Source organism: Chionomys nivalis, chromosome X (genome assembly GCF_950005125.1).
Source record: "Chionomys nivalis chromosome X, mChiNiv1.1, whole genome shotgun sequence".
Lineage (NCBI taxonomy): Eukaryota > Metazoa > Chordata > Mammalia > Rodentia > Cricetidae > Chionomys > Chionomys nivalis.
In genome coordinates, this window is record NC_080112.1 from 98,267,332 (window position 1) to 98,294,385 (window position 27,054).

The 27,054-nt window shown below is 44.6% G+C and overlaps 1 long non-coding RNA gene across 8 annotated transcripts in view; it reads left to right on the forward strand.

Moving 5' to 3' along the window:
- The window catches only part of LOC130868239 (uncharacterized), a 39,645-nt gene extending 18,504 nt beyond the window's left edge, over nt 1–21,141 (forward strand). For 2 of the 8 annotated variants that reach the window (XR_009056501.1, XR_009056503.1), the window contains exons 10-15: nt 3,646–3,708; nt 3,827–3,945; nt 9,696–9,861; nt 11,943–12,293; nt 12,717–12,821; nt 14,532–17,813. This is a non-coding gene — a long non-coding RNA (uncharacterized LOC130868239). Of the gene's footprint in view, nt 1–3,645; nt 3,709–3,826; nt 3,946–9,695; nt 9,862–11,942; nt 12,294–12,716; nt 12,822–14,531; nt 17,814–20,984 lie in introns of those variants that run through there. The other 6 variants (XR_009056505.1, XR_009056504.1, XR_009056506.1 and 3 more) reach the window with 6 other exon arrangements.
- The last annotated feature ends 5,913 nt before the right edge of the window (nt 21,142–27,054 follow it).

The window sequence follows — 27,054 nt, forward strand, 5'->3', positions numbered from 1 at the left end:
TCTGATATGATCATTAGAAATATACTCACAGTAATTGACAAAGTCCAATGCCCTCTTATTCCCATAGTGACCATGCTGATGAGAGACCTCAAAAATTAGTCCCCTAGGGCTGCAGAGATAGCTCAGCAGTTGAGAGAGCTGATTGTTCTTGCAGAGGACTCAGGTTCAATTCCCAGCACCCACAAGGCAGCTCACAACTGTCTGTAATTCTAGTCCCAGGGAATCTAATGCCTTCTGGCCTTTGCAGATGCCAGGTGCACATGGGGTGCACAGATGTACAGGCAGTTGAATATCCATACATAAAATTATTAAATGAAAATGATTTAAAAAAACATTCCTCCTATCTAATTGAAACTTCCATATTTGACCACCATCTCTCCACTCAGCCCACCTTCCAGTTCCCAGTCACCACCACTTTATTTTCTGTCCGTGACTGTGACGGATTTAGATTTCACAAAGGTGAGAACACATAGTATCTGCATTTCTCTAAAAGCCTGGCTGGTTTCACCTCCAGTAGGAAGCATATATAAATGTTGTACTTTGTGTCAACTCCTTTACCTTTGAAACAGAGTCCTACTATGTAGTCCCGAATGACCTGGAATTACCTATAGAGAGCAGGTTTGTCTCTAATTCACAGATATCCTTCTGCCTCTGCCTCCCAAGTGCTGGGATTAAAGCCCTGCACAACCACATCCAGCTCTGTTTCAACTCTAGAAGCACAGACTCTTGAGTCCAAAACAAGTAGAAGGTTTTACACCACTGTGTTTTAGACTTATTATGAAGCAATAGGTAAACCAAAACATAGGAAGCTGAGTTAATAAAAAGTGGACTAAAATTAACAAGGTGGCAAGTGGTTTGTATAAGACAGACTAGTAGAGAAGGTTTTTATTTTTGCTGCTGCCGAGTGGCCTTTTTACATCCACAGGCTACAGAATGAACAGAAGTGGACAGTTGTGGAACTATTAGAAGGGGAAGTTCACCAGTATATTCACTTTGGGTAATCACACCTGCTTTTTTGACACAATCCTGAAGCATTTTTTCATTTCCTTAACTGAGTATGTGGGTTAAGATCAGAGATTTGTGGAGTCTGTCTAAGTAAAAATAAAGTAATGTTAACACTGGTAAACCATTCTTTGGATAATAAGATATATATTATTTTGAACAAAGAGCGAGCCTTTGAGGAAGTCCTAATGTTTGAACGTCGGGGTTGGGGCTGGTGACACAGGAGGTCTGACTGCCTTTAAACTACCACCAAAACATAAACAAGAAGTGAGAAGAGTGTATTTAACAACCACCAAAATGTTATTAGGAAATAAATCAAAAGTAAATGTGTAAGCACTGTTTTGTCACCTACAACTCCTAATTTAGCTGTTATCATTTATTATTTACACCAACAGCCTATTCCATGAGAAGATAATACTGTCAATTTAATGAATTATAATTTCTAGTTCAGTATATTGTTTCTCTTTTCATTATCCAGTTGGAGGTATGCATTGCTATTACGTCCATACTCCAGAAAAAGAAACAATGGAATAGCATACTTCAGTGTTTTTTTTTTTTTCTCAAGATGTCATGGTTTAGATAAAAAACAAATGAGTGGAGAGTCCAACCTAGAATTTGTGATTTCAAAAAGGCCCTGTACTTCAGGCATACAGGGAGAATTAGGTATGAGATACAAAAATGGGGAACAGAAAGTAGAAAGTTACAGATTCAAGATGAACACATCAGAAATGGCACATTCCAAGTCAGGATTGGTCCAACAGCTTAAATGAGTCACAATCAATTGTTCATATAAGAAAATTAATTCTTGCTGGGCCGTGGTGGTGTACACCTTTAATCCCAGCATTCAGGAGGCAGGCGAAGTTCTGAGTTTGAGACCAACCTGGTCTACAAGAGCTAGTTCTAGAATATGTTCCAAAGCTACAGAGAAATGCTGTTGAAAAACCAAAAACAAAAAACCAAAATTTTCTGGTGGGAGAGATTGTAATGATCTGTTTTGTCTCTTTAACAGACAAGCCACGCCCACTCCCCCCTCCACTGAGGCAGGCAGATCTTTCTGCTTGCAGCCTGAGTCTCTCCCTTTTCTGTCTCCCTCTTGAAGAAGCAGCTTCCGTCTCTCTCTTCTCTCTCTCTCCCTCTCTCTCCTGTCTCTCTTTTCTCTCTTTTTCTCTCTCCCTCTCTTTCTCTTCCTCTCTCCCTCTCTCTGCTCTTCTCCCCTTCCATAACCCACTAATAAATATCTAACCTCACTCTGCATGGCATGCCTAGCCATGGGAGACCTGCAGTGTGGTCTCATGGCGTGCCCATCTGTCTCTCTCTACTCCGGGACCTGTGCAGTCCCTTCCTGGGACTGGCTGCTTTCGGGACTGCTGCCTGCCGCCACTTGGGGACCTGCAGCATTTCTGCAGCTGCAGCCGCTGGGGATCCTGCAGCATTTTTTTTTTTTTTTAATTTAATCCATTTCAGAGATGGCTTAGCATTTGGGAGCACTGGCTGTTCTTCCAGAGGTCCTGAGTTCAATTTCCATTAGCTTAACCACATGGTGACTTACAACCATCCATAATGAGATCTTGCGCTCCCTTCTGGCCTGCAGGCAGAACACTGTATATACAATAAAAAACGAATGAATGAACGAATGAATCTTTAAAAAAAGAGAGGAAATTCTCACATCAGAATGCTTGATAAGCTTCTAAATCAACCTAGAACACAAATTTGGGGCGGGGCGGGCAGGTTCAGCATTTTGTTTTAGCAGAAAAGATGCTTGGGTGTAAGAACGAGTTGGCTCGCTAGTGCTCAGGAACTCCCAGAAGTCAAACCCTGGCTAGAGTTTTGAGCTGGCTGGAGAAGGGGGACGTGGTTCCTTCATGCTGTGTCTGAAGCATACTTGGAATTAGTGGCGAACTTGTCTTAAGCCTTCCCTGGCCGGAACAGTGTCAGTGTGGCCAATACCACCGCTACTGCGGCATAGCGAGGGGAAGCAAATGGAGGAGGGACCAGGAGAGGAGGAAGTAGGAGCGGGATCTAACTCGGCGACCATTGATGACGTTTCCTCAGACCGCATTGCTGTTTCTGGTGCTTGGATACCGAGCATCTTGGAGTTGTTTGGGTAGGAGGATAGCGGCGAACTTGTTAGGAACTTGAGTTTCTGGGGGGGTGTTGTTGCAGGCCGGAATCCGGATCCCGGTAGGATTAATTTCACGCCGTGTGCTAGGCCTTTCGTTTCAGATTCCAACTACTGGTCGGAAGTTGCTTAGAGCCAAATCTGTTCTGAGTACCAGTTTTTGCGGCTCTTGATACTTGCTCTTTCCAACCTGCTAGTTGCCGTCCCATTTGGCACTCAGGCACTGACAAAGCTTAGAGGGTGATCCGTCTTCTGTTAGAAAAACCTAACAGCTGCTCAGGGAATGGGTCTGAGTGGTACTTTAAGATACTTTGAGAGGGTTTAGGGAGTTTGCTTCTTATAAAAATAATAGGCCTTCACAGTGAGAAAAACCCACTTAGAGATTAATAAAGGAAAAGCCTGGCCAGCTGTTGGTAATGCCCAAAGAAGAGCAGGCCCCCAATAGAAGACTTTACTAGCTTTCCTACGCCTTGGGTGTATTCACTTTATATTCTCTGTAATCTTTAAATTTCTTTTATGTCCAGGACCCGGTTTACACCTCGAACCGTTTAAGAGGCAGGAGACTGCAAATCTGGTCACTTAGGAAGGTCTGTACAGCAAAGATGCTGCCAGGATTGTTTTAAAGTATGCTAGTTCTGTTCTTTTTGAATACTTGTTACCCAGGTTCATCTTGCCCACCTGTCTGAATTATGCTTTTCCTGACAGGAGCCCAGGGCACCTAATTGAAACCCAGGACTTAATGGTGTTTGTGACCCCACATGGCCCCCTCAAGATGCCTGTTGGAGACTTGTTCTTTGGGGGCAGACCTAATGTCTGGTGAGCTGGTGAGTCCTGATGAACAGTAATGTACATCCTAACATGGTAACTGCTTATCTCAAACAGGCGTGGCTAGCACACTATCTTTGTGGTGCTATGGAGGCATCATTCCCTTAGCTAAGTTCTACTTTGTGTGACTTAATGTCTCCTAAGCAAATCTATTAATAGGTCCTTTATGACATTAATTCTGTCACTTTGAAAGTCTTCTGCGTCAGTCTTGGGTTACCAATTGTTGTTGTGCAAACATGAGGACCTGTGTTCAAATCCCTAGCCCCCACATTAGCTAGAAGTGCCATCACAGACAGGGAGATCCATGGGACTTGTTGCCAGCCAGCCTAGCAACAGGTTCAGTGAGACACTCCAATTCAAGAGAATAATGTCCAGAGTGGAGAGCAGGATAGCCTAAATCCTCCTCTGGCCTCCATGTGCACGTGCCTTCTTCGACACACATACACACAGTTGAAAAGGAAGGTTTTGAAGATAAGCCCCATTGTGTGGTATGCTGATGTAGGGGGATTCCCAAGAGTGGAAGGTCATCCTTTGCTAGATAGTGAGTACTGACCAGGGCTCCATAGCAAAATCCTGACTCAGTCTCCCTCTCTCTCTCTCTCTCTCTCTCTCTCTCTCTCTCTCTCTCTCTCTCTCTCACACACACACACACACACACACACACACACATGGAGATGGAAGGAAAGGAAGGCCAAGGGAAAGATGGAGGAAACACTGGAGAGTAAAATGCTATCGTGTTTCTTCCTGGTGTTGTCTCTGGGTACCACTTATTGGAGGACTAAGTATTACGTAAGGCCCAAAGTAGTTGATTGGTGGTCAGATCGTTTTCCTGTGCAACAGAAGCACTCTCTTGGAGAATGAGTCTTAACCTGGCAAGCGCTCCATTTTCCCACGGAGCCTGTAATTTCACATGGGGACATTGATGCAGGGCTCAGCACCTCACAGGCCGGAATATGTGGAATACTTCTGTGCTAATTATTGGGTGTTGGAAACTGACTTCACAGCAGGGAACTGTGTACCCACCAAACAAGCAGTCTTCTAGTGGTTTGGAGTCCCCAAAACCTGCTGCTGTTAGCCAGAGAAGCAACAGGATAGCAGACAATCTCAAACTTCTCTGTGTCTGAATCATCTGGATGACTTATTAAAATACAGGTTGGAGTTCTCAGAAAAAGGCTGCATGTATGTTAAAGATTCTGGAAGGTTCATTGGTTAGAACTTCTGTGCTTTCTGGAGAGCGGGAGTAGTGCAGATCTGGAGCCAAATTATCCCAGGCTATTTTAGCCTCTTATTCTTTGTTTGTTTTGGATTTGGTTTTCTTCAAAACAGGGTTTCTCTGTGTAGTCCTCACTGTTCTGGAACTCTCTCTGTAGACCAGGCTGGTTTTAAACTCATGGAGATCTGCCCACCTCTGCCTGCCAAGTGCTGGGATTAAAGATGGGTGTCACCACATCCTGCTTTTAGCCTCATTAATAGCTATTCATTGTCCACGTCTGTGCTTAGCCTAACAGCTTTGTGACGTTTAGGTAAAAATCCTTTTAGGCTTTTCTAACAGACCACTTGTTATGGATTTGCTGTGGATCCCCACAAACCAAGGTGGCTGGTCCCCTGGGCGTCCCTGGCAGCTAGCCATGTGGGCAGTGGGTGGGCAAGGGGCAGATACGCACACCATACAGATGGGTTTGCTGCAAGCTGCCCGGGGTCCCAAACAGGGATGGCGCACGAGACCACGTGGCAGGCTCCATGTGATTGTCGTGGGTGGGTGAGAGAGACAGATAGACACACCATACAGAATAAAGTTAGACATTTATTAGATGGGTTATGGAGGGGAAGGAAAAGGGGGAAGAGGGGAGAGAGAGATAAAGAGAGAGAAGAAAGAGGAGAAGAGGAGAAAGAGACAGGGGCGGGGAAAGCGGAGAAGTGGGGAGAGAGGCAAAAGCTGCCTCTTGAGATAGGGACAGGAAGAGAGAGAGTAGGGCAGAGGCTGCTAGGAGGAAGGGAGTAGGCGTGGCTTGTCTCTTAAAGAGCCAGAATATTACACCACTAGCTCCCACCAGTTCAAAGCCTAATGATGTTATCACATAGCATTCGAAGCATATAATAGATTTCTCCACCTTGCTTTAGCCTGTCTATCTGAAAATTGCCTTGCTCTGTGACTTTCAGTTGTTTTATCATTATAACTTCATAACCTGTCATCATGTTGGAACATGATATTCAGGGCAACTTGAGCCTATGCTCCTGGGTCATGGTCACTCAAACTTGGCTCCAGGACAAACTGTCTCTTACTCCCCTTGACACAAGTCTTGTAATTTTGCCTTGACACTGGTTTCCATTCATAGAGTTCCTTTCTGCTGTCCTATGATAGGCCCTGAATTTAATGTGCAAATACCATGGGGTAATATGTTGGTTTGTGGGCTATAACTAGAGCACTGGTGGTTTGAATAGAGAGGACATAAGAAAAACATTTTGTTTGTTTGTTTGTTTTTTGAGATAGGCTTTCTCTGTGTAACAGCTCTGACTGTCCTGTAACTCACTCTGTAGACCAGGCTGGCCCAAACTCCCAGAGATCTGCCTGTCTATGCCTCCCTTGTGCTGGGATTAAGGCATGCACCACCACCCCACCCGGCTGACATAAGAATACTAAACTAGAAGTCTGTGGATATAGCTCAGTTGATAGAGAACTTGTTTAATCTGCAGGAACCCCTGAGTATTCCCATTGCCAGAACTGTGTTAACTGAGGGCACTCGGGAGATGGAGACAGGGTGGGACGGCATGAGACCCTGTCTCAGAACAAAAATAGAAGTAGAGCCCCGGGCCATAAGAATTTGTTCTGAGACGAATGTATCTTCCCGGTAAGCACACACATGTGGGGTGCTACACACATGAATAGAAATGGGCCAAGCAGTGTTTAAAAGAATACAGTTTGTGTGTCATTATTTTGGGGCATAAGCTAGCTAGGCAGCCATGAGCCAGGCTGTGGGAAGAGGCCCACAGCCCCTACTACACCCACATTAAGAGGTAAAGAAAGGAGCTGGAGAGAGGTCTCATCAGTTGTGAGCACTCGTTGCTCTCAAAGAGCACTAAGTAGGCTTCCCAGTTCCCACATACTGCCGTACAGCCACCTGTAACTCCAGTTCTGACCTTGGTGGGGACCAGGCCTGCCCAGACAGACATGTACTCAAAACACGTATACACATATAAATAAATGCACCAATAAATCTTAAAATCTTTAGAAAATTAAAAAATATGTAGAACAAATGGAAGATTTTTTACAGTTTTTTACCTAAAGCAGAGGGTAGAGAAAACTCATCTGTTTTCTCTGCCATGCACATAGCAATGTTACAACATACAATAGGTCAAGTGGGAGTCAAGAAACATCCCTGGATTTAGCTGTATATCAAGTTACGGGTCCTGGGAAATTGCATTTTCTTCTGGCACCAGGCTTTTTCACTCTAGCATGGAATTTCATGGAGGACTCCAATTCCTGGGGTGTTTTGCAAAATTGCAACTGTAAGAAAGGCTGACTCATGCTCAGTGGTCAGCTCTGAACTAAATCATGGGTATGAAATTAGGTTTTTGTTTGTTTGCTTGGCTGCTTTTATTAATTTTTATTTCTTTACATACTGAATAGAAAATATATTGTAGATTTTAGTTGTGTTATTTTATCAATAAGCCACACATAGCTAGTGGTCGAAAGTGACATTTGGATTTATGCATACAACTTTGAATAAGTCAAGATAATATGACAATCACCCAGAATACTGTTTTTGTAGTGGGAACATTTGTAATATACTGTTAACAGTTTTGAAATGCATAGTATGTTGTTAAGCATAGTTTCCATGCTAAGCAATAGGTCTTAAAACTTAACTCCTCCTATATCTGACTCTTCCCACATTCTTTTTCGATACAGAGTTCTCTGTTTAACAGTCCTAGCTGTCCTGGAACTAGCTCTTATAGACCAGGCTGGCCTCGAACTCTCAGAGATCCACTTGCCTCTGCCTCCTGAGTGCTGGGATTAAAAGTGTGTGCCACTACCTGGCTGTCTCCCTACATTTTGACTACCATCTTCCTATTTTTATCACTCTTCAGTGAAAGGTTTTGGTTTTTTTCTTTGTTTGCTTGCTTTTATTATTATTATTTTTACAAATAAATGTCACCACCATTCTTCATCTGTTTCTAAGAACATGATAGTTTTTAGATTCCTCAAATATGCAAAATTTGCCACACTCTCTGCTTTCAAAGATACATGTGTGTGTATGTGTGTGTAAGAGACAAGCAGAGACAAGGGATATATGCAATGCCTACAGAGGTCAGAAGAGGTATTGGATCCCCTGGAGCTGGAGTTTTATGTGGTTGTGAGCCACCTTCTGTGGGTGGTGTGAGCTGAACTCTGGTCCTCTAAAGAGCAGCAGATGCTACTAACTCCTGTGGCACCTCTGCCAACCCAGTATTCATTGCTCTTTAAACACCTGTCACATTTCATACGAGGTTTTATCTGCATTGCTGAAAGGGAGAGAACTTTTTATAAGGAGGAAAGTGTTTTATTCTGTAGATGTGCCCTATTTGCTTTATCCGTCTGTTACTGGACACTAACGTTGCCTAATGTGGTTATTGTCACTAATACAGCAATGAATGTAGGGTGCATGTATCTCTTCCTTATACTGATTTCAAATTTGAGTGTACAAAAAGTGGGGTTGAGGAGCAGTCAGTGGTGGAACACTTTCCTAACAGTGAAAGATCCTTAGTGTGATCCTTTGCACCCTCCAAAATTTAGGTTTGAAGCATTATAGGTTCTTCTGTTTTTAATTTCTAGGAAGTGCATGTAGTTTTCCATAACGACACTACAAATTTACATCGTCACTAATAATACATGTTCCCCTTCTCCATATCTTTCCCAACACTCAACTTTTTGTGTGCTAATTTCTTTTATTTATTGTGTGCATATATGTGTTTGTGCATGTGTGTGTGTGTATGTATACTGTGTGCCATAGCAGCCATGTAGAGGTCAGAAGACGACTTGCAGGAGTTGGGGCTCTCTTTCCACTGGGGGGTCCTGAGGATTGAACTCAAGTTGTCAGGCTCGGTGGTAGACACCTTTACTCTCTGAGCCATCTCAGCAGCCCTTTTGCAGTATTGCTAAAACCCAGGGTCTTGGCATGCGGGGCAGGCAACTCCGTCATTGTGCTGCAACTCTAGCCTCTCCTCTTTTTGATGCTAGCCATGCCAACACATGGATACAAACAAACACAATCCTTCATTTGGGTTTGTATTTACTATGACTGGAGAAATCACCCCACTTTGAATCATATAAGCAAGCTCTTTGACTCTCTTGATGAGTCAGCTTGGGAGACAGTCTCCTAATCTGCTTCCCCTGGTGCTGTAATGTTAGAGCTAATAAAAAGCTTTCCCCAAGGGGTTATTTGTATTCTGCTTAGAGTAACATGGTGTTATGGGTTATTTGTACACTGTATGAAGATATATTGCTGTGATTGGTATAATAAAAAGCTGAGTGGCTAATAGCTACGCAGGAGATATAGGTGGGACTTCTGGGCAGAGAGAGAGAGCTCTGGGAAGAAGAAAAGCAGATTCACCAGCCAGACTTGGACATGCAGTATGGATGAGAGATATGAGCCACGTGGCAGAATATAGATTAGAAATATGGGTTATTAAGTTATAAGAACTAGTTAAAAAAAAACCCTAAACTAAGGCCAAGCTTTCATAATTAATAAGAAGTCTCCGTGTCATTATTTAGGAGCTGGTGGCCCAAGGAAAAATCCAACTCGGCACTGGTAACACAGAAGAAGCAGCAGAGCCGCAGCCTCGGGAACAGCTCGTCCAGAAGCTGGTGCTGTCAGAGTGGCAAGGCGGCCCGCCGCTCGATAACTGAAGACGCAGGCCTATGAGGTTAGCAGGCCAAGGTACAAAAGTGGCAAGGCTGCCTCACAGCCAAAGGGTGGGCTGCTTAGACGTCCGAAAAGGCAGGAAAATGTGGGTTATGGAAGTAGGAAGGGCGGGGAGCTGAGGCTGAAGACAGGTAGAAAGCTGTAAAGATTCAGAGAAAAACTGAAAGCGCTGGTTGCTAGAAGAGTTCCAGCGAGCTGTCAAACCCCAGACACCCTAAGCCTCAAACTGGAACACTGGTCAATGTCAAGGTCTGAGTGATGCTGATACATAGGCCAGCTGAAAAGCTACAATGCAAGCGGCTGCCAAGCGCTTCCCAGCTGTAAACAAAAGTGTAAACACTTGTAGAGCCCAGGGTCCTGTCCTGATAGTGTGTCTTTAATATTAGTCACAGCAGTCCCTAGCTAGACCACCAGGGGGAGCGCTTCTCCCGGACAAGGTGGAAATGATCCCAAGCCATTTAGATAGAGTTCACTGCAAGTCAAAAATTTTTGCGAGTTTGCTTTATCTTCTTACATCTATATCTCTTTGGGACACTGGTTAATCAAAATCAGTTCAAATTATTACCACTGCTAATACTGATTCACTTTTGTAGTTTTCTTACCTTTTTGTTTTGAGAGGCTTTGCTATTTGGATCAGGCTGGCCTGGAACTTGTTATGTACCCCTAGCTATTCCGGAATTCACGAACCTATTACCTCAGCCTCATGAGTGCCGGACTGGCTGGACGTGTTATCACACCAGGCTGTAGTGAGCTCTGATTATGAGCACTCCTTCTGATGTTCATTTCCCTTTGATAGGCAGACATTGATGGCAGCAGTCCCTAGCTAGACCACCAGGGGGAGCGCGTCTCCCTGACAAGGTAGAAATGAACCTGAGCCATCGAGATAGAGTTCACTGCAAATCAAAAGTTCTCACGAGTTTGCTTTATCTCATAGACAATCTGTGATAATAGTTTGAACTGATTTTGGTAATTAACCAGTGCCACAGGAAGATATATATCAGTATCATGGGCGATTCTTCATATGTTTATTGGCTACATATATGTATTCCTTTATTCAAGAATTGTCTGTTGAGGGCTATTCACTTGAAAACTGGGTTATTTTTTTTTTCTGCAATTGCGTTCTTTTTTTCCTCTTGCTTTTTTGAGACAGGGTTTCTTTGTGTAACAGCCCTGGTGTCCTGAACTCACAGAGACCCGCCTTCCTCTGCCTCCTGAGAGCTGAGATTAAAGGCGTGAGCCAACACCACCCTGTGCAAGTGGGTTCTTTATAGATTTTCCACACCAGCCTCTTATGTGATGTGTGGCTTGCAGACACTTCCTCCTGACCCGGATGTTGTTGTCTTTTTACCCTGCTTTGCTGTGCCGTTTGCTGCACACTCCTATTTCTCTCTGCTACTTCTTGGTCAATTTATTGGTTTTTTTTTTTTTTTTTTTTTTTTTTGGTTTTGTTTTTATTAAATCCTCCCCCTAAAATAATGTCATGGTTTTCTCCGAAAATTTTAGGTCTCTTTTTTTCAGTTCCTGGTATTTGTTTGACTGTACTAAAGTGGAATTGTTTGTGCTGTCCCCGTGTATGCTTGGATGGTGGAACAAAGCGGGTCTTCTTAGATTAAACAGAGGACTTTTCCTTCAGGTTTGCCTGTACCAGACAAGTTTAAGATGACCAATTTTTCATTTTCAATTAAAATCCCTTTCTGGGTTGTCATTTACAGCGGGACTTGTTCCCAGTTAAGTCATCAACAGCATGAAATTTCTAATTTCTGGTAAATTATGAAGGAAAATAAGTTTGTGACAGACTAATTGACAGAAAGGTTAATTATGAAAAGGACGAATGGAGAAGTGTGGTAGGCAGTGTTTCCCCTACCTACAGTAAACTCTCTCAGAAGATAGAATCATTTTTTTTTTAACTCAGGGACACAGAATCAGAAATGCAATTGCAGCTGATCTGTATTTGGCATCTCCTTTCACAGATTGACCTTAACCAGTTTTCTAGAAGGAGGCAGCCCACAATTACACCAGCCCCTGGAACCTTCCCACCAGGGGACATTTTCATTAATTGTAGACTTCCATCGGCTCCCTGCCAAATCTCTCCCCAGACAGATGGCGAAACAAATGAAACTCAGCCCCAAACACACCGATACACCAAAAACAAGCAAAGCAAAACAGCAACAACAGAAGAACATAAACCAGAACATCCAAACTGGCCTACGTACCTGTTCTGCCTCTGTCTTCGGAGCAGGAAAATGCTAAGATTGAAGCCATGCTTCAAGAAGTGAGAACCTCCCCAGAAATGCCAGGTTGGGAGTGAAAAAGGCCCTGTAGAAGAGCGCTGGTATTCGGCACTAGGAGAAGTATGGATATTTTCCTCTTCCGGTAACTGGAGGCCCCTGGGCTAAATCTTCACTTGCATAGTTAGTTCCCGATTTTTGCTTCATCTTTTTTTTCAGGTAATATATTTAATTTAGGGTCTCATACCTGCTATATAACAGCTCTACCACAAAGTTGTAGTGCTATGGAAACCAACTATGGTTTAATCTCCTCTGTAGGTTGTAGCACTAAGGGCAAGGCAGAGAAATCGAGAATTTCTTTCTCCTTAGCTTTGGTCAAAATTCCAAATAAATTAATTTGCTTGTTTTACATAGATTGATTTTTTTATTAATACAAGCAAGCATTAGGCCCCAAAGCCAGACTTTATAGCTGAATGCATCAACTGGATGGACAGTAGCTTGGAGGGTTTAGATTCTAGTATGCGGAATAACCAGGCAGGCACACACATGTGCATGCACACGCACACATTTGAAAAGCGAGTGATTTCCCACGATGAGTGATTGCCCTTTTCCTCTGACATTGATCTCCTCTCTCTGTCCTAGTCCTTGGCCTAATGCACACCTATTCCCATAGACTGTGTGAGGAGATAAAGCAAACTTGGGGCAAGTTTTGACTTTGCAACACTTTCTTCTGAAAGTAACTGTCAGGTAGGAATGATTGATTCTTACAGAAGCATGTATCTCAGGGCACACATCTGTCAAGACATTCGGCTCTTCAATTTTCTTTAGTCACAATGCTTATTTGCTAAAAGTATATTTACTAGAAGTTAGTTACAAGGGAGTGTCTGCTTATTTTTATCATTATTTGTGAGGAAAATATAATAATAGAATAAAAGTTCCTATAGCGAGTATGGGAGTTTCATTCCTATAATGTGGTAGGATTCAGATAGTGTGTGTGTGTGTGTGTGTGTGTGTGTGTGTTGGATATAAGATCTTTCAGTGTAGCCCAGGCTGGCCCAAACTCACTATATTCCTGCTTCTGCCTCCCCTGTGCTGAAATTATAGGCATGTGCCACCATACTTGATTTCAGTTCCCTTTTATTTTATAATTTGTATTTATCAATGGCTTTTGTGGGTACATCATCATTTCTGTTAATAAGAAGATTCCTAGTGCTGTTGTTGGAATTGTTTCGTTAATGAGCACTCAAAGATATCGGCTATAGAGAACCACTACCAATTGACTTCGCCATGATGGGCCACAGTGGCTCTTGTTTCATTCATTGTAAAAGTCCGTGTCAGTTTCTAAGCTTACAGAGATTTACACTTGTACTTCCTTCCCATGCTGTCAACATCTAGTTTCCACAGCTTATAAGGTTCTCAAAAGTGACCAGGAGATTGGAGTATTGGACTAAGGAATGGTAAAAGGCCATAAAGATCAGTGCTTTTTTAAAAATTGTTTTCTTGATTATTAGATTATTTTAATATTTTCCAGAACATTGAAAATGTTGATTTCAACACTTTTGCTAGTTTTGTGTGACTGCTGAATGTGTGTGTGTGTGTGTGTGCACGTGCACCCGTGTGGTGTGTGTGTGTGTAAATACACGTGTGCATACACACAGTACTTAAAATTGGCTCAGCCCATAGTGCTTGCTTGGCAAGTGCTTCATTAGCAACATACACCTCCAGCTCAGTCATTGCTGTTTGGGGAGGTTATTATTCTGCCATTCAGAAAGTTCCTATGTATAGGTTTTACTCTATTTAGGATGCAGTCGATCTCTCCATGCCATAATAATCTTGCTATGTGTAGATGTTTAGGTCAGAACTTCTTAGCAGTAGTAACGATTTAAACTGATGAAAAATGAACAGTATGGCTTCTTGTGTCTGGAAATGTCTACAGTACAGTACAGCCTCTTAGAGCAGAGGCTGAATTGTGTTCATGAGCAGGCTACAGGATGAATATCATTGGCACTGAATGGGTCCATGAGGGTTTTGCTTCTAACAGATAATTTCTTTTTCCATGGACATGGAATAATAGCTAAGCCATTCCACAAACCCCATAAATAAAGAATTTCAACCCTCAATTATAAGTACCATTTTTGATCCTCAGAAAAACTCTGTAAGATATGAGGAAGTATATGATTACCTTTAAAAGCTTCACTTAACATTTCACTCAGAGGCTTTATGCCTTTTCCAGAATTTTTAAATTATAACTAGAGTTCTTAGAACAGAATGTATAAAGCAACTCAATGCAATAATGCCAAGTAGCCACCAGGTGGCGAAATTGCTTATGAATTTAAGCAGCATAGACCAAGAAGGCCTTCCAGCCTAGAGGCCATATTTGTGCCTACATCAGGTTTTCTGTCCTGGCTACAGAAATTCTAGTGGTGATTTTATTTCTTTGTTTTCCGTTTGTTTTAGAACATTTCCATTCCTGTCTGAGACTGCTTTGGGAGCCCTGTGGTGCTGTACCTGCTGTGACATTACCAGGTAGAAGAGAGACGTGGAACACGGTCGTTCTTCAGCTGTTGAGCTTCTAGTTCCCACACCACTGGTCCTCCCTGGATTTGCCACCGTAGGGCTGGATGTTTACATCCTTTAGGATGGGGAGAAAAGCAAAACGAACAGTTTTTGAGACATCAGATGTTCTAATCAGAAATATATTGTAATTTAGCTAAATTGCTATGAAAATATGAGGCCATGAAAGATCAATTTGTCGTTTTGTCTATCAATTTGATTTAGCAATGATTTACTAGGCATTGCCGGCATTGTTTCAAGTATGACTCTCCTAACTCCACAGCCTTGTGCAATTTTTCAGGCACCTTCACGGTGACATTCATTTTAGAATACTTTTTTCCACTCCTCTAGAAAATCAGGAAGTTGAAAATGGCAGTATTGATAGGAAACCTAAAATCCAATCAGATATCTGGCCCACGTTCAGACTTACTTGGTTGTGTTATTTAAATCACAATCCAGACAAAGTTTATACATTGGATTCACTTGAAGTGTGCACTGTGAGGCATTTTATGTACAGGGAAGCTCAGGAGCAGAGAAGAGCATATGGTCAGGATTCAGGGAAAATTCTCTGCTGAATCAGTTAGTCCTGTTGGGGTTACAGATTTTAGGAAGCCATAGTCTTTGTCCTCAAGGAGTTCCGTCTTCTGTTCCTATAACACTCTATGAGTATATCCATCACAAGCCTTACATTATTAGTTTTTCTGCATCTGTCCTCAGTTAAAGGCGGGGAGCATTTCGTCTTCAACATTGCATTTGTTATACACAGCTCAGTTACTGGTACGCAGTAGGAAGCGGTGTCCTTTGTCTAACTTTGCATTGGGAACCATGAGATTTTTATAGCATGGCTGTGCCTTGATAAGGTTTTCATTGGAGGTAAATAAAGGTTGCTAGTTGTTTTGGAAACATGGACGATTGGAAGCAGGGAGGAGTCTATTGCAGAGTTCATGCTAGAGAGGATGAAGATGAGAACTAGGGTGAAGACAGTAGGTATGAAGAAAAGGCGAATGGAGAGTTGCTGAGAAGGCAAGTTAGCACGATTTGGGAACCTTTCCTATGTGGAGAATGAGGAGCTTCAGGCTTGGGGAACAGTGATGCCCCTTGAAGATTCAGAGCAAAATGGGGAAGCTGGTTTGGGGGAGGGGAGATCGATTCAGTTTTGACCATGCTGAAGTTGAGGTGACTGCTAGGAATTTGCCATCTGTCAGGATTTGGGAGATCAAAACATAAGAGAGAAGTCAGGAGTGAAAACCAGAGGGTCCTAAGTACATAGGTGGTGCTTAAAACTAGATGCCATCCTTCACGGACAAAATATGTAGTGAAACAGGAAGGGAAACGTTAAGAAACCCTTACAGATTTTAGCAAGTAATTGAAAAATGAGAAGCTCTGGAGGAAGATAGGAAAGGAATAGCTACAGAGATTAGAGGAAAACCAAGACAGTGTGGTGTCATTGCAGCCAAAGGATGAGAGACTTCAGGAAGGCCTGGCCAGGAGCACCTTATACATAGCTAGGGGGGTGATGGTAAGGAAAAGTTACATGTGGCCGAGATGTACAGTGTTTTGGCAGGAGGTGAGCCCAGAAAGACTAGTTAGGTCCTTGTACTGTCTGGTTTCGTGTGTCAACTTGACATCATCTAGAGTCGTCAAAGAGGAAGGTGCCTCAGTTGAGGAAATGCCCCGGTGAGATCCAGTTGTAAGGCATTTTCTCAATTAGTGATCAATAGGAGAGGGCCCAGCCTGTGGTAGGTGCTGCTATTCCTGGACTGGGTTCTGTAAGAAAGCAGGCTGAGCAAGCCATGTGAATCAAGCCAATAAACAGCACCCCTCCATGACCTCTGCATCAGCTCCTGCCTCTGGGTTCCTCTTCTGTTTGAGTTCCTGTCCTGGCTTCTTTCGGTTGTGAACAGAAATATAGAAGTCTAAGTCTAATGAAATCTTTCATCCCCAACTTGCTTTTTGGTCATGGTATTTTGTTTCAGCTGTAAACCCTAACTAAGACAGTCCTGGTCCTAAAGGAGCTTGGTTATCAGGCCAGAGAACTCTGAACTTTTGTAAATGATGGAGAGCTATCAATAATTTTCAGATAAGAAGGACCTGTTCAGAGCAAGGGTTACAAAGATCAAGCTGGGGCAGCATGGGAACTCCTATGGAGGAATGGGACTGGAGACATCAAAATGAAGTGAAGGGGCCCTTAAGTTGTGGGAACAGCACCGTCTTTGAAGATCCTTAGCAGATGAAATTAGCAAGCCCTAAAAGCAGTAGGAACACTCTGAACCATAGAGTAAGCATTATTAATAACCATGTGAGTTATCTTGTTAAGTCCTCACAGCAAGCCTGAGGTAGATAAGCATCATTAATGTCATTTCGTGCATGATAAAACAGGAACATAGAGATAAAGATATTTGCTGAACAGAATTGGTAATTGAAAGAACCTATTTTCCAAACTCTGGTGGTTTGGCTAACCATCACCTTCCCCCCTCCCCCGCTCCCCTCCATAGATTAAACCTATGGCTTTCCACAAGCACTCTACTACTAACCATATCTAAATGATCCCATTACCTACCAAAGGCTGACCTCGAACCTAAGCAGGTCTTCAGCTTGCTCTCCTCCTGCCTCAGCCCTCCAAGTAGCTGAAATTACAGGCCTGTACTCCCAGGCCTGGCTCTAACATCCATTCTTAAGGATTTCATTGTTTTTTTTTTAATTAGAAAACATGTGGTGTGGTACATTGGCCCCTAAACACTACTGTGGTGGTACCCAGTGGTGTTGGCATCAACTGCCAGTGACAGTCAGAGTGGTGGTCACTCTTACCAGGGGTCTGCCAAGTGGGAAAGCACAAAGGGAACATCTTCAGTCCTGGGTATGTCCTGGGTGGTCATTGCAGGTTACACAAATAAATGCTCAAAATACACATGGAAGACATGGATTTAGTGCTACAGCACCCTGAATAAGTAGCCCCTGAGTGAGGAGTGTTGCCACACTTTTGCTGTTGTTGACAACAGGTTTTTTTTCTGCTTTAGATGTCAGTTAATTGAACTTCTTTTAAATAATGTGGTTCTCTTCTCTGCTTTCACACACATGTGACAGCCTTTACAGCAGAACCTAACAGCGGAGTTCATTGGTGACCCTTTTTTAATTGATATTTATTGAGCTCTACATTTTTCTCTGCTCCCCTCCCTGCCTCTCTCCTTCCCCCCCTTCCATCCTCCCCCAAGGTCCCCAGGCTCCCAGTTTACTCAGGAAATCTTGTCTTTTTCTACTTTCTACTTCCCATGTAGATTAGATCTATGTAAGTTTCTCTTAGTGTCCGCATTGTTGTCTATGTTCTCTGGGATTGTAGTTTGTAGGCTGGTTTTCTTTGCTTTATGTTTAAAATCCACCTATGAGTGAGTACATATGATAATTGTCTTTCTGTGTCTGTGTTACCTCACTCAAAACAATGTTTTCTAGCTCCATCCATTTTCCTGCAAAATTCAAGATGTCATTATTTTTTTCTGCTGTGTAGTACTCCATTGTGTAAAAAAAACCACATTTTTCTTATCCATTCTTTGGTTGAGGGGCATTTAGGTTGTTTCCAGGTTCTGACTATGACAAGCAAAGCTGCCATGAACATAGTTGAGCACATAAGGACTTCATTGTTTTGCTTGATTAGCTGTGGGAAATGAGAATGTCAAGAGTGAGCAGACTCAGGTGTGAGTTTCCAGACATCCAAATAATCACAGTGGGTTGAACAGGATTGTACTTCTTATTCCTAATGGTCCTCAGCATCCTAGAGACAAGTGCAGCCTGCAAATTCATACTGTATGCATGAAAATGCAAGATGGAGACAAAGAACAGATGTCAGGGGCGGGGGTAGCTAGCTATCTCTGTTGTAAAAGACAATCCAGGACTCTGACATTATCTGGATGATTGCCTGGAGTATGTAATTGCTCCCAATTAAAGTTGACAACACAGGACGCCAGTTAGACTCCATTTTTTTTTGTTATATTTTATTGATGTGGAGGTCAGAGTACATCTTGTGGAAGTTGGTGATTCCTTTTACCATTGCAGTTGTCTCTTTCCTTCCACCGTGTGGTCAGGCTTGGAGTAGGTACCTCTACCCACTGAGCTATCTCAGGGACTAGAAATCGGTTGTTCTGTTTGTTGTCCTGCCCTTTTTCTCTCCAGCCATGCAGTTCTAATGGGGTCTTCCATTCACAGTGTCTTGCCTCCAAAGCCACAGTGGATTTGATTGGTTAATGTATGGCTATGTGACCTAGGTCAAATGGGCAGTCAGAATCTAGTGGGGTCTTCCATTCACAGTGTCTTGCCTCCAAAGCCACAGTGGATTTGATTGGTTAATGTATGGCTATGTGACCTAGGTTGGATGGGCAATCAGAATTCTTCTTTTTCATTGTTTTTCTCTGGTTTAACTGGGGAGAAATAGTGTGTTCCAGTGTTACATAACACATCTAAGTAATCTCTCTCTCTCTCTTTCTCTCTCTCTCTCTCTCTCTCTCTCTCTCTCTCTCTCTCTCTGTGTGTGTGTGTTCCAGTGTTATATAACACATCTAAGTAATCTCTCCCCCCCCCCTCTCTCTCTCTCTCTCACACACACACACACACACACGCACACACACATCCAAGGCTGCTGTAGCTCTGGCTAGGTTTGCTGTGCCCACTCTTCTAAATATTTAAGCAGCTGCCTACATCTACAGGCTGCTCATATTTATGTTGTTATTGCAGGATTACTGTTCACTATTCGAATGAGCATATTTTCCTTTCTGTCATTTGGCATAGTTACAAAGCTGCTTAAAAACCCTTATCTGACCAACGGGGCAGCCTGGGTCCTTGTGGCCTGGGCTGCCTGAAGCATCCTCATGCAGGCGCTGGGTGGTTGGGTGTCAATTTGATGAGCAAGTATATGATGAGAAACGGGAGAGAAAGAGGCAGAGTGGTTCATGTGCTGTGGTAAGAGGCAGGTCTGAAGAGGGAGGGCAGTGAGAAATGAGCTGATGTTGGCAGCCTCCTTGCCACCTGGGACTAGGGTGATGCCCAGGCCTGAGCTGCTGCCTACAGCCATATCTGCTTCTCTGACAGCCAGGGTCCATGTTGATGTTCATGACCCATGTTGCCACCAAGGCCATGGGGATGCCTGGGGTGTGGGATGCCATCTGTAGCCATTTTGACGTCTAAGGGCTATGCTGCCACCGTGGCCACGTTGATCTGTGTAGTCTGTGCTACCACTGGGAGGCACGATGACATCTGGGCCTGGGCTGCTGCTGGGAGGGGGGAGGAAGTCCGTGTCTATGACACTGTAACACCCAGGGTCTGTGTTAATGTCTATGGCTTCAGTAACCACTAAAGGCTGGGCAGATGACTGGGATCTGGTCAAACATGCAAGTCCATATTGGTCTTCAGGGCCACGCTTCCATTGGGGCCTGTGCTGCCACCCTGGACCATGGTGACATCCAGGTCCAGGCTGTGATGAAGGGACATATTTGGGTTTGTGGCATTCCTACAGCCAGGGTCTGTGTTGATATCCATGACTTCTGATACCACCAAAGGCCATGCAAATGCCTGGGGTCTGGGCTGTCACCTAAAGCCAGGTGAGAATCTGAGGCTATGGGGCCATACAGATCTGAGTGGCCTGAACTGCCACAGTGTGCCATGGTGGCATGCAGACCCAGGCTGCAGCTGAGGGCCGTGACTCGGTCTGTGGCCTTATAGCAGCAAGGGTCTGTGTGGATGTCTGTGGTTCATGATACCATCGAGGGCCTTGCTGATGCTAGGGGTCTGGTCTGCCACCTGGAGCCATGTTGGTATCCAAGTGCTACATTGTCTCTGGAGTCTTACTGATCAGAGTGGCCTGCGCTGACACCTCGGGCCGAGGTGACATCTAAGCCCAGATTATGCTGGAACCTGAGAGCCTATGCTGCCACCTGGGGCCATGGTGACATCCAGGTCAGGATTGCTGCCAAGGGCCCTATCTGTGCCTGTGGTCCTACTGCACTCAGGGTCTAAGTCGATGGCCGTGGCTCCAGGTACTATCGAAGGCCATGCTGATGTCAGGTTTCTGGGCTGCCACCTGGGGCCATGTTGGAGTCTTAGGGCTACTCTGCTGCAGGGGCCATGATGATCTAGGTAGCTTACACTGCCTCCTGGGGCCACGGAGACATCTGAGCCTGGGCTGCTGCCTGGGACCAAAATCAGAGTCTGTGATGTCTGTAGCCCATGGTGCTACCAAAGGCCACATGGATGCCCCAGAGTCTAGCCGTATCCTGTGGCCATGTTGGCATCCAAGGGCTGTGTTGCCACTGTCATATGGGCTGCCATGGTATCGTCTGGGCCAGGGCAGCTGCCGATGCTGGCTGCTTTCAGGTCCCCAGCAGTCCCAGAGACTTGCAGCGTCTGTGCCTCCCACCCGCCACCTGCCCACACCGCTTGCCAGGGACCAGCCAGCAGCCACATGACTGGGGACCAGCCACCTTCGTTTGGGGACCTGCCGTGCATGGGCTCAACCCAGCAGTCCCAGGCACCCGCAACAAATCCATTTCATTGGTACCCTGATGAGACTCCTGAACCAGGTTTTTTTTTTTCCCTACTTCCACCACCAGCTTCCAGGCTTCAATCGGTGAGTCTCCCCCCCCCCCCCCCCCCCCCCCCCCGTTCTTAACTTAACTAAAATTGTATTTGGACTGACCCGGGGTTAGTCAGCCCGCTCTAGCACTGCAAACTCTGTGCGGTACATTCGACTGGGGACCCAGGGTCCCTCAGATTCTTTCTCTTTTTTTCTATTTCTTCTCTTTTCTTTTTTTTTCCTCGCTGTAAAAGGCTGCTGGGAGCAGCCTCTGGCCTCTCTGGCTTCCAGTAGTGACTGGATCCAGCTGGGCCTTACCTTCGGGGGGGGGGGGGGGGGGGGGGGGGGGGGGGGGACACGGGGACGGGACACGACGACACTCCCCCATGAGTCTTGCAAAGGTTGTGTGCTGATTCACACCCTGCCAAGAGATTTTTGACAATGTTCCTAGTGGTGTTTTGCGAGTTTTCACAATTTCAGCTGTGGGTAGCTTTTTCAATTCCAGCCATGGCATGATGCAGTTTTTTCGGTTCCAGCCTTTTGCTCCCCTCTGCGGCTTGTGGCATGGCGGCTCAGCCACAGGGCGCATCACACCTCTAGGTCTCTTTTACTAAGTTTAAAATCCCTGCAGCTCAAAAATTGTAGCTTTTTCATACACCATGTGACTGCCGCCATTTTGATTGGGGTCAGGTGACTTTGCCACCATCTTGGCTGAGAGCCAGGTCAGGTGACCAAGTTCCACCATCTTTACTAAGGTAGTCCCTGCCTGGTTCTCCAGTGTTAATTCTGTTGCATGGGTGACCTTACCACCGAGCCAGGTCAGGTGACCAGGTTCTCCCATCTTTACTGAAGTGTACCCTGCCTTGTTCCCCAGTTTACTTATTTTTTTTCACTAAATTCCTCTTGTTGACTCTGTTACATGTCTGTTCTGCCCAGTGGCATGCCTTTGGTAGGGCCCACCAAGAGCATCCACTTTCCCCAATTCCTATTCACTCTATGTATGTATGTGTTCCTACATGTAACTTAAATGCACCTATACTTACTGTTATAATTGTTCATTGCATCTCATTTTAGACTACAAAAACAATAAGTCTCGTGTTTTAAACTGGTATGTACTTTTAAGTCTCTCACAAAAATACCTTATATTTAATCCAAACCTCATTTAAAATATATTAAGCTGTTCCCTATATTGTCAGTTCAGCTGTTAACCTTCTATTGCAAGCATTTCTTCTTCTTTCTGCCTTTTTACGAGTGTAAATCTTACCTGTTAAGAGCCAGTACAGTCAAGCTCAGACCCAGCCTTCCAGACAAATTCTATACTGTAGTTATATCTAATAAACAGCCCTCAACTTCTCAGAGATTTGAGGAATGTGATATTTAAATATTTAATTATTAAAAAACTTTTCATAACAAAAAGAGACAGGTTGGCTCCTAGCACAGCACTCTACTTCCTCCAAAGAAGACAGAAGACAAATGGGCACAGAACAATGTCCATCCACAGTTTGCTTCAACTGCCAAGCGCTGACCACCGGGCAAAACTGCCTTTCATCTAAGCTGATCTCCTGATGTGGACAGAATCTCTGGAATCGACAGCCTAGCTGCTCAGGTCAAGGTAGGCCTGTGTTCCTACAGATTTCTTAGCCCACAGGATCTTCTGGAGCCTGGCAGACCCTGTGCTAAACAGCAAAAGGCAAATGCGACCTTCAGTGACCATGGAGGACCCTAAGGAGTCGCTCTGGGTGCCAACCAAGTAAGTTCTCTGTCATTTTTTTTAAAATCAGTAACTCAAGTAAAAATTTATCCTTCTCAAAGATCTATGATGCAGTTTGACAGCTGAGAGGTTTTGTCAGTTTAAAAGAACAACCTCACCAAACAAATTTCAGATCAAATTTTTCTCTCATGATGCCTTTCATAGTCTTAAAAATACTTTTCATTGTGCAAAAATATCTGTCACAGTCATTCTGACATAAATATGCTACTGTTTATACAATGTATATGTCTAAAACTTATGTTTTCACAAACCCAAAGAATTCTTATGAGTTCCAGGGACCCGAATTGAAGGATCCACCTTAAACAGGTCAGATACACTGCCCCCTCAATTCCCTGGACCTAATTTTTTTTCCTTAATTTAACTTTGTCCTCTGTTCTGCCAATACCTTAAACAGGTATAAGAGACACCAAACATTTCCATACCACAAACACTGGACAGGAGCAAAGAGACCAGCTATACCAGGATGTGGCCAGCACCCAGCCTTCTCAGGCCCCCCCCCCCCCACAAAGACAACACCAACAAATAAGCCAGAAGCAGTCTTGAGAATCCGCCGCCCCAATTCCTTCAATCTGTGGTGGTAATCTTCGGCTTTTTATTATAAAAAAAGAGATGGGAATGTAATGTTCTATCTCTTTAAGAGACAAGCCACACCCACTCCTTCCTGCTTGCAGTCTCAGCCCCACTCTCTCTCTTCCTGTCCCCTCTCTGGGAGAGGCAATCTTTCCCCCCCTCCCCCCCTTTTCCTCTTTTCCTTCCCCTCCATAACACCAAATAAATGTCCAATTCCATTTTGTATGGTATGCCTATCTCTGTACCCCCCACCTACTGCCTATCTGTTTGTTGCCGCCAGGGACCAGCTACCTTCCCTGCCACGTGGTCTCTGGGACTGGCTGCTTTTGGGTCCCTAGCAGTCCCGGAGACTTGCAGCATCTGTGCCGCCTGCCCTCACTGCTTGTCTGGGACCAGCCACCTTCATTTGGGGACCTGCCGCATGATCTCAACCTGCAGCAAGCAAGCTGCCGGGGACCACAGCAAATTCATTTCAGATGCTAGGGGGCTCTGGGCCACTACCTTGTTGTAGGAGGCTGCTTATTTGTTTCCTGGCCACCCTGACTCCAAAAGAATCACACAGAAACTATAATATCACTGCTTGACCAATCACATAAGTGTATTGCTGCTAGCTCTTATATCTTTGGTTAACCCATTTCTATTATTTTATATTTTACCATGAGGCTGATGGCCTACCAGCAAGGTTCCAGCTACCAGCTCACATCTTTCCCCTCTGGCGGCTACATGACATCTCACTGACTCCACCTTCTTTCTTCTAGCATTCGGTTTAGTTTTCCCACCTAGCTCTACTCTGTCCTATCACAGGCCAAGCCAGCTTCTTTATTCATTAACCAATAAGAGCAACACATATACAGAAGGACTTCCCACACCTGTGGCTATGTTGGTATCCATGGGCCTTGCTGCCATGGGAGCCATGCCAATTAGAGTGGCCTGCAAAGCCACATGGGCCTGGCCCAGGCTGTTGCTGTAGGCCATGTCTGGGTCTGTGGCCCCATCAGCAGCCAGGGTCTGGGCTAATGTCCATAGCTCATTTTCCCATAGGAAGTCATAGTAACCATACATGTTGAAATCTGAGGGCTGTGCTGATCCAGCCCTGTTTCTCACTGAGCCCGGGATAGCTGGCTCTGCTCCTTGCTAGACACTGCAGGAGGAGAGCTGGCCCCACCCCTATCATGGGAGAGATGGTCCCAACCCTTACCACAGGCATGGGAGAGCTGGTCCCATGGCATGGGCCTAGGAGAGCTGACTCTTCCCCCTCACCTAAGGGGGTGGTCCCAAAGGCCCAGACCAACCAGCTCGGCTACCACCCAGACCCACATCACAGGCCTTGGGTTGGCCCACCCTAACATCTACCCTATCTGTGACCTGCTGGAGTGTGCCAAGGGACTGGTCCTATGGAACAATAACCACAGGACCTCCATGACTCAGGACAACAGTACATCCAAGAGTTGTTTCTATGAGGGCCCAATGATGATGGTGCACCAGACGCCCGAGGCCTTGATCCGGACCAGTGACTCATTGCAATGGGGCTGATTGGACAAAGGTATACTGCATGGCATGTCGCAGCTCCTGGTGCCACTCGGAGGAAAGATGGAGGAGTTAGGTGGGGATTTTTTGTTTATTTGGTTTTGTTTTTTTTTTGGGGGGGGTCATGCTGCAGGGGTGAAGGATGGATAGAGAGGGATTTGGAGGTGAGCAGGATTGGGGTGCATGATGTAAAATTTCCAAAGAATCATGTTTAAAAAGAAAAATCATTCTCTGTAGTGGTGGTGGTGCACGGCTTTTACTCCAGCACTCGGGAGGCAGAGACAGATGGATCTCCCTGAATTCAAGGCCAGCCTGGTCTACAGAGGGAGTTGTAGGATAGCTAGGTCTACACAGAGAAACCCTGACTTGAAAAACCAACACCCATCAAACAACCCTTGTCTGCTAATCTGGCATATTGGTTATTTTGGGATCAATCTTTGTGAGTGCCTTTTCAGTACAGGACACTTTTTCCTGTTCCCTGTGTAAATCCAATCATTCTGCCTTGTCTCGTGGACATTCTGGCTTATCTCGTAAAAGCCCTTCTATAAACTGGATACCATTCTGTCCCCATGAAGAGTGTTGCTATTTTGTTTATGTTTTAGCAGGTAGTCAAGTAGACTGAACTCAGACAGCATCCTCAGCCTCTGCGAAGAACAAGTGGACTTGAGTTCGTTCAGCCTTATCTGGGCTGTTTAGAGATGGTGCTACAGCTGCATAATTCAAAGGTCAGCAAGAAACATGGGCAGTGTGTATGCAGAATTTGGGCCCTCCCTATCAGCCCCCCCAGTCCAGACTTTTACCCTCCACTGGTATGATATAAAAATCCTGAACTCTCTCCTCTGATCTTCAGGCCAGTAAGGTTCAGTTTAAGCCACCACTCAGGAACATGACTTAGGGCTCTGCTGTGGGTAAAAGACTTAAAACTAGGAATCTCATCTAGTTCTGACCTCTTCTTTGAAATGCCAGTTTTCTTTCAGTTTCTTACTGCTTCAGGTTCCTTGTCAGTTCTTGTATGCAGTTTTTAAAAAATATTTTTCTCCAGAGTACACAGTTGTTAGTTTCCTAGGAGCTCCTTGGGCACTAATTGAAATCACAACCCGTATGGGCTGCGTTTCAGCCTGTGGCACATATAGCGTGAGCACTCCAGTACTGCAGCAAAAATGCTACCTAGGATCTACGTGTTTGACTTGGATGGTGGGACTTGTTACGACAGGCATTGTAACCACATAAGATAAAGGTGATGCAATCCCAGAGAACCTAGACAACAACAATGAGGACCCTAAGAGAGACGAGCGTGGATCTAATCTACATGGGAAGTAGAAAAAGACTAGATCTCCTGAGTAAATTGGGAGCATGGGGACCTTGGGGGAGTATTGAAGGGGAGGGGAGGGACAGGGAGGGGAGCAGATAAAAATGTAGAGCTCAATAAAATCAATAAAAAAAGAAAAAAAGATAAAGGTGATGGCATTTTCAACTGGCATGCTTGAAGAGCAGGAAGTTTGATAATCGCCCACTTGGGGGTTTTCGTTAACTCAGATTGCCTCCCCATAATCAGGTGGCATTCTTCTACAAGCTGAGTACCTGTCCCACGAGCAGCTTCAAGGATCAAATATCCCCTGTGCTAATAGCTCGGAATTTTTAAAAGCAAGGTTAAGCTTGTAGTAAACTGTGATTTCTCTGCAGTCTGTAGGTCAAATGGACAGAGCAAGACTCCCACACAACCCTCTGCCGGCTATGGTGTCTATGATAGGAAGGAGTGGATAAACAGACAAGCTTGAAGACGGATGAGTAACCTGAACACAACCAGCATAATGACAACAGTTGGCATATGAATAGGGCATATCCTACCTGGTCCTACCCCTAGATCACAAGCTACACGTCGTCAAGGCTGCTGAGATAGGGTGACGCAGTTTGCTCTAGGGATGAGCTTTCACAGAGGTTGTCCAAACCCAAGTGGTCAATCTTAGACACATACAAACCAACAAAGATAAATGTACTTAGGG